Source organism: Lactuca sativa, chromosome 3 (assembly GCF_002870075.4).
Source record: "Lactuca sativa cultivar Salinas chromosome 3, Lsat_Salinas_v11, whole genome shotgun sequence".
NCBI classification, from domain to species: Eukaryota; Viridiplantae; Streptophyta; class Magnoliopsida; order Asterales; family Asteraceae; genus Lactuca; species Lactuca sativa.
In genome coordinates this window covers 201,550,039-201,556,475 of record NC_056625.2, presented here as the reverse complement: position 1 = coordinate 201,556,475, position 6,437 = coordinate 201,550,039, and the positions used below count along the sequence as shown (strand labels likewise).

At 36.3% G+C, this 6,437-nt stretch overlaps 1 non-coding gene across 1 annotated transcript; it reads right to left on the bottom strand.

Annotated features, from left to right (window-relative positions):
* Positions 1-356: 356 nt before the first annotated feature.
* TRNAT-UGU (transfer RNA threonine (anticodon UGU)) lies at positions 357-428 on the bottom strand. The gene has a single exon. It is a non-coding gene; the product is annotated as a tRNA-Thr (tRNA).
* Between the last annotated feature and the right edge of the window lie 6,009 nt (positions 429-6,437).

Sequence of the window (6,437 nt, the reverse complement as noted above, 5' to 3'; positions counted from 1 at the left end):
ATGCTATAACAGATCATAATGGTCATATGTGAACACTTCCAACAAGTTTGTTACCTAGATATGTACAAAAAAAAAAGATAGTTACCCAGATATGAACATACCGAAAAATTAATTACCTTAATAAGTCATATTTCCTACGAATTATGCCCAAAATCAAGTGTTTTACGAGCATTAATAAGAAAGAAAGCATATTCATTGGAATTACAAATAAAAAAATTTCAATATGAAAATAAAAAAGGGTTAAATAAAGCAAAAGGAAAAAGAATTTGAAAATAAAAAGGGTTGAAATAAAGCAAAAAGAATTTGAATTTGAAATACAAAATGGTACGCTATAAAATAGAACCGAAAATTAAATTTGCCCCCATGCAGGATCGAACTACAGACCTCCAGTTTACAAGACTGGCGCTCTACCACTGAGCTATAGGGGCGATACGTGCATTGCTTTACATCTCACAGATCTCCTGTAACTAGTCAATGAGATAAGTAGATAACCCATTTCATTTTCTAGTTAATTGATACGAAATAAAATTCGGTTAATATTAAGTACGGTTTACAATTAAGTGTCGGGACATTACCCAAAAAAGGAAATCTTTGACATTAATAGTAGTAATTTTTTTTTAAATCTGTCGTATCAAATCACAAATGAAATATCATTCGATACTTTAATTTATTAGACCTAATAAAAGAAAATTAGTCCACATGATAAAAAAAAATTTATATTAGTAGTCTTTTGTTCCAAATGGAACATCACTTTATATTTTTTTTCAAAAATGGACATCACTTTGGTGTGCGGCAAACCGGATAACCGGAAGATTACTAGTAAAATAGTCAATATTTTTATTTTATTTTTTTTTTATTATTATTTTTTTGATAAGGTGATGTTGGATTCAACCAAAATTTTTTGATAAAGTGAGTCATTTTGGAATAAAAGTTTTGAAATGTGAAAATGGAAACAACATATCTTTAGTGCACAATATTTTCCATCTTTTTATATATTTGGATTGTTAATGGAATTTATGTAAGTCTACTGGCGTGTTCGATACGGAGCGTTTGAGAGCTTCTAACTTCTAGTGTTTCAAAAAACGCTCCGTTTTGAACAGAAAGTTTTGTTTGACACTATAAATTTCTAGTATTTAGTTTAAACAAAACACTCTAAATTTAAATGTTACTTCAAGTAGCGTTTAACAAAACGCTACCAAGCTACCCGCTACCAGCTATTTTGGTTGAACACGCCATAAAATACATCATATAGATTTGGTTGATGATTAACATTTAGACAAAAAGTTAGGAATATACTTATAAATAATCTATATGAAAATATGCCAAGTCGTTTGGTTAAAGTTATATTGCTAAAGTTGAAACAATTAAGGACTTAAGACCAACCGAAAATATTAATGTTAATGTATCTCACATCGATGCAACACGGTCTTATAAGTGACTATATATGTTGGAGTTCCCCTTCGCTCCACAAGGGCTCTATTGGAGAGATAATTTTGGGCTCCATATATATTTACATGGTATCAGAAGGAGGGCAAGTCTTGAGCCAGCAGTCGCGGTAATTCCAGCTCCAATAGCGTATATTTAAGGTATGAACAAATTCAGACTGTGAAACTGTGAATGGGTCATTAAATCAGTTATAGTTTGTTTGATGGTATCTGCTACTCAGGTAACCATAGTAATTCTAGAGCTAATACGTGCAACAAACCCGGTTTCTGGAAGGGATGCATTTATTAGATAAAAGGTCGACGTGGGCTCTGCCTATTATTGTGATGATTCATGGTATCAGGGTCGACGTTCTGCACCACTATGGTTCAGCACATCCCTATTTATCTGCATCGAGCCTCAGTCTCTGAGGAGGAGTGTTAGTGTATCCCATATCGATGAAACACGATCTTATAAGTGGCTATATATGTTGGAGTTTCCGTTCTCTCTACAAGGGCTCTTTTGGAGAGATAATCTTGGGCTCCACATATATTTAAAGTTAGAGTAAATTACTGAAATCGTCCCTATGGTTTGATCGAAATTACACGTTTGCTCCCTAACCTTTTTTTGCACTCGGATCGTCCCTATGGTTTGATTTTGTTGCGTTTTTCATCCCTGTGGTTTGGTCAAAATTGCAAGTTTAGTCCCTAACTTTATGTATGTAAGGGACGAAAAACGCAACAAAATCAAACCACATGGACGATCCGAGTGCAAAAATAATGTTAGGGACCAAACATGCAATTTTTACCAAACCATAGGGACGATTTCAGTAATTTACTCTTAAAGTTAAAACATGAACATTGAAAATGTTTTCCTCGAGACCATTTGAATATTGACTAGAGATAACAGGAAAATCATAATTGAAGAGCATTCTCAGCTAATGACGTAATTAGCTGAAACACACAAAAGAATCAAATTGATAAACAAACCAGCTTAAGCAACTCGAGTTCAAACTCCAGACTCGTTTTCTAAAGTTGTTCTAAACAATAGGAAAGGTGTGTTCATGGTAAGGAAAACACATTTTGTCATAAAAAATGTGATATCTTCATTTTCAACGAAAATTAACCCATTTTTTTTAAATTCTACCTAAGTTTCGACATGACCTCTATATAATGACAACATATCCATAAGAAAGCCTACTATAATTTCTAGTCATGAAATATATAGAAAACACTAGTTATACTAAGCTCACAGTTGTCAAATACAACTTGCAACCTCAACATGCGCCAAAAGTACTCAATTCTATACTACATTTACATGTAAGGGGACGCTACTTCAATAGTATTTACCTTGTCTTCTTTCACTTAAGCATAATCTTCTACTAATGCAATTTTAATTGCTATCTGTACATGTAGTAAATGCCAACAACAACAAACAAGTAAGCTTAAAATTTAATGAATAAGGGTATAATAATTCATAATATATTAATATAGTTAAATAACCACACAATAAGAAGTATGTCAAAATTATTTACCAATATGAGATACACTACATGTATTTAATGTAACTCAATGAATATAAAACTATACAGTCTGGGATCCCTAAACCACTTTAATCTAATTTTGAAATAATCCACATGATACCGCCTTTAATACCAATAAAAGTGAATGGTTCTCAAACCAATATGTCATCCTAACCACATCAGTATCATTGCCAACAAAATGGTTCTAACCATATCAGTATCATAACTGACAAAACAATCCAACCATGTCCTTTATTATACAGGAAATATAATGTAACACCTACTTTCTAGGTACGAGTTGTTTTCATATTAAATTAAATTAAGATTGGAAAAGGAGGTTTCTGGATAAACACGATGTGACTTCTAAATGTCGCAATGTGTGTCACGTTGATAAGTAGCAACGCGACCATGTATTGGGTGTGAAATGAAGCTGTCACAACCCAAAACCCTAGGTCTCGGGCCTTAAACTCTATATTGTTAAATGTGACTCGAGCATTTGGATCATGATTATGGAGCATTTGGAGCACTTGGAGTTCGTGGAGCATGTGACAAAGGAACGGATCATCTGAGAAATGAATGGATCGTCTGACAAAGGAACAGATCAAGTGCCAAAGGAACGGATCATACAGAAGAGGGTTCGGAGCACCTGGAAGAGGTTTGGAGCACTTGGAAGTGATATTGGATAACAAGGGGACCTTGTTGCGCCATATGTTGAAGGTTTGGGCCAAGAAGGATGTCGTTGCGCCTAGGGCACTCCTTCTTGTGCCAAGATACTCCCTCTTGCATCATGAGTAATCCCTCTTGCACCATAGGTACTCCTGTTGTGCCATGGAGTATGTTGTTGTGCCGTGCGTGTTCCTGTTGCGTCAAGGTGGTGATCTTGCTCCAACCTAGAAATTCTTGCGCCACACTTGAAGCATGTTGCACCATCCATATAGTTGTTGCGCCATCATGGCGCAAGATAGACCATCTTGGTCCTTGATGAGCCAAGTATGCTATGATGTGACAATAGTCAAATTCGGGTCAAGTCTGAGCCGAACAAAGTCAACAAGTCAAACCGGCCAACTCAATTAAACCTTCTATATTAGGGTTTGTATTATGTAATTATGTATAACTCACTATTTTAATGAGAAAACATCACTTGGAAAAATTGTGTGTTTAATTTTTTTTCCTAACCTTAGTGCTAAACAAGGAACTAGAAACAATAAAACAATGTTGCATACTCATCGGGAGTGTGTAAGATCCTAAAACATGGCTTATCGGGGTTCACGAACCTTGCATTGAGGATCCAAACACTCACTATTGTCACACATGAAGCCACTCTCAGTCGTTTTCACTCTATCTCTCTTTATTGTCAAATCTCTCCCAAATATCTCTTTGTATGTGAAATCTCTCCAAGTATGTCAAATCTCTCCCAAATCTCTCTAAGAATGTGAAATCTCTCCCAAATATCTCTTTGTATGTGAAATCTCTCCAAGTATGTCAAATCTCTCCCAAATCTCTCTAAGAATGTCGAATCTCTCCCAAATATCTCTTTGTATGTGAAATCTCTCCAAGTATGTCAAATCTCTCCCAAATCTCTCTAAGAATGTCGAATCTCTCCCAAATATCTCTTTGTATGTGAAATCTCTCCAAGTATGTCAAATCTCTCCCAAATCTCTCTAAGAATGTCAAATCTCTCCCAAATATCTCTTTGTATGTGAAATCTCTCCAAGTATGTCAAATCTCTCCCAAATCTCTCTAAGAATGTGAAATCTCTCCCAAATATCTCTTTGTATGTGAAATCTCTCCCAAATCTCTCTCTGAATGAGAAATCTCTCCAAGAATGTCAAATCTCTGCCAAATCTCTCTAAGAATGTGAAATCTCTCCCAAATATCTCTTTGTATGTGAAATCTCTCCAAGTATGTCAAATCTCTCCCAAATCTCTCTAAGTATGTGGAATCTCTCTCGAATCTCTCTCGAAATCTCTCCCAACTCTTTATAATCACTCTGGGCATCCCGACCCTCGAATTTGGCGAAAACAGCCCAAAAACGGAAGTCTACGCGAAAAACGGACCTAAGGAACCGAAACCCCTCTTAGGAACCGAAACCCCTCTTAGGAACCGAACCCTTCTGAGCCGAAGGCTGCTCAACCGAACCCGAACGTTCGGCACCTTTCGGATTTAACCTCTTCTCTTCTAATGGCTACCGAACCTTCCCTTCTGACCACCTTCGCTTCTGAGCCTCGCTTCTGAGCTCGGACCGAACCCTCAGCCAAAGGACCCTTCGCATCCCCCTCTGGTTCACAACCCACTTCGCGGCTCAGCACCAGCAAGGACCGAGCCTCGGCCTAGGACCGAGAGGTCTCGCTGGGAAGCACTTTTCTCCCGGTTTTCAACCAAATTTGCGTTTTAGGCCCATTTTTAATTGTTTTAACACGGGATTTTCACCCAAAACTTTATTTTAACATAAAAGACCCTTAAATCAATGATTTAATCACATTTTAAGGATAAAACCTTATCCAAAAGAGAGTACGTAAAGTACAAAGGTAGAGTGTTGACTTTACCTTATTTTATGACACAAACAACCCCATACCCACTCCATGATTAACCCACACTCCTTCCCACCATACCTTGTCACTTCCTTGTACTTTTTACCCCTCTCACAAGCCATCCCCACGTTTTTAGGGCTGGTCACTCAACCTCTCTCCTCATTTTCTTTCAATCACTCTCATTCCACCAAAGATCCAACTCCAACTTTTATCTCCAACTTTTCTCTCTAATTCAAGATCCCAAGGCTGATCATCAAGTGTTCTTCCACTCTTGGTAAGTGTAATTCATCCTCCTTGTGATTTTTACACTTCATTCTACTCAAATCATTGATAGCTTATACAAACTCCATAACTATGATGCTAGATTCTCAAAAATCTTCAAGGCATCTCCAAGTGTTCTTGAGTTAAACACTTCCATTCTTCAACAATCATCTACTGAAATCACTTAAGGTGAGTTCATACCCCTACATTTTCATGTTTTCTCAAGTTTTTAGGGGGGGGGGGGGGGGAATACAAGTTAAAACACCAAGAACATAACTAAACTTTTCTAACAGCCTTCATCAGAAAAGTCCAACTCCATTCACGGACTGTTTTGGACAACTTAAACGTTTTAGTTTTCAAAACTGTTTTAGGTGCATGTAGTTCCACTTCTTAGCTTTAAAATGACTACTTGCACATCTGCATACGATTTTTCTACAATTTATGGTGATTTTTACAAAACTGCCTATCATTTTAAACATCAATCTGGACCAGTCTGCGATTATGGACTTTTTCACACAAGTAGGAGGTCATTAAAAATTATAATAAAAATTATGAACAAACTAAACTCATTTTCCAAACCTTCAGAAGTTACAGAACTTGATTTGGACATTTTATGATTTTTCTACAAATTTTCTAATAACAGTTACAGAAAATGTTAGAATCAGAAAAGCACTAGCAATTTCATTTCACTTTGTAACATG